Raw genomic sequence first — 2000 nt, 5'->3', positions numbered from 1 at the left:
ATAGTTCATCTTATTGTATAGAAACAATACTGATTTTTGTGTGTTGATTTTTGTATACCGTGACCTTTATTTGTTCTAACAGTTCTTTGCAATTGCTTGTTTCTTCCCTACACTAATCCTCTCAATTCTTTGGTTAAGTTTATTCACAGGTATTTTATTTTATTTGTAGCTATTGTAAATGGGATTACTTTCTTGGCTTCTTTTTCAGATTGTTTACTGTTAACATATAGAAATGATACTGATTTTTGTGTGTTGATTTTTTTGTGGTCTGATAAAGCCAACACTTTCTTCCTCTATGCAATTGCTTGTTTCTTCCCTACACTAATCCTCTCAATTAAGACCTTTCCTTCTTTAAGGCTCAATTCAATTTCCATTTTTTGGTGGGTTTTTTTTTTTTTTTTGGTAAAGCTACCCCTTGAAAGCCAATGATAATTCCTACTCCTATTATCTTCTGTTGATAACTCTTATGGAGGAAAAGATAGAATCTTAAAAATTAGCATCTAACCAAGGTGGAAGTGTCTCAGGGTCAACTTCACACATACTCTTAGTATCCCCATACATAGCAGTGATCAACAAGAAAATATAACATGAAAAAATATTCCATTACAATAACAGCAAAACCGCTAATGTAGCTAGATATAAATGAAAAAAAGATACACAAAGCCTTTACAGAGGATTTATGTAACATTATTGAAGGACTCAAAATATGACCTAGATAAATGGAAAATATACCATAGGGGTGACTAGGAAGACTCAGTATCATAAAGATGTCAATTTTACCTAATGTAAGAAATATAATCAATTTGAATCAAAATTCCTATATTTTAAATGGAAATTAAGAAACCAATTTTAAAATTCAAAAGCAAGCATGAGAGCTAAAAAAAATCAAAGAAAATTTAGAGGAAGGAAAAAAGAGAAAGGGTATGGGGGCATTTGCCTTTGAGATATCGAGTCTTATTATTTAGCTACATAGAAATTAAATCAGTTTGTGTTTGGTTTGAAATTCATGTAATGATAGGAAAAAATAGTGCAACCAAATAAAGAGCACAGAAATAGTCCTCTATTTTAGGAAAAGTGAAAAAAGATGAGCTATTCAATAAATGCTGTGAGACAATTTATTATCCATAAGGGAAAAGAAAGTAGATTTTTACATCATTACATACACAGAAATGTATTACAAGTAGATGCATAATTTAAATTAAAAAAAAACTTTAGAAAACTGTGTAGGAGAACATCTTTATGATTTTGATGTAGGGAAAGATTTAAAGATGAACAAAATGATGAGAAGGGTTAATAGAGATAACTACATTAACATGTAACCTTTAAATCAAAAGATTCTACTGATATAGTGAAAAGTCGTTACACATAGAAAGAACATTTTTCAACAAATTTAACCACCAAAGGATTCCTATAAAGAAATTCTCCCCCTGCCAAAAAAATACATAAATAAGAAAGAAAAGACAAAGGACTGACCACTCTAAATAAGGAGTTACAAATTAAAGCAAGGATACACCGTTTCTAATTCACCAAATATGCAAAATTTAAGAATGCCAAATATTGGTTAGAAACTCTCATATACCTGCAGTAGACATATAAATTAATCTAAACATGTTACACAGCACCTTAGGCATATCTGGCAAAGTCAAAGATACACATGCTCTTTGGCCCAGCATTTATACCACTAAGAATATGCCCTAGTGATACACTCATGCAGTCTAAGAATGTTCATTGCAGTTTTGTTTTTGATAGTGCCAAGGTAGCAACAACTTAAATCTTTATCAGTTGGGAAGAAACAGATTAATATGAATATAATCACACAATGAAATACAACAGTCAAAATATAGAAACATCTGCATACTTTTACACAGATAAATTTCCAAAATAAAACATTAAGCAAAAACAAACAAAAAGAGCTAGTTGTGGAATGATACAATGAGCATGATAACATTAAGGTAATTTTAAAACATTTAACTGTAAAACCCAGAATATATATTATGCAT

The sequence above is a fragment of the Propithecus coquereli genome, unplaced genomic scaffold (genome assembly GCF_000956105.1).
Source record: "Propithecus coquereli isolate 6110/MARCELLA unplaced genomic scaffold, Pcoq_1.0 Scaffold143, whole genome shotgun sequence".
Lineage (NCBI taxonomy): Eukaryota > Metazoa > Chordata > Mammalia > Primates > Indriidae > Propithecus > Propithecus coquereli.
The sequence above is the reverse complement of the archived record's forward strand: the minus strand, read 5'-3'. Positions refer to the sequence as shown.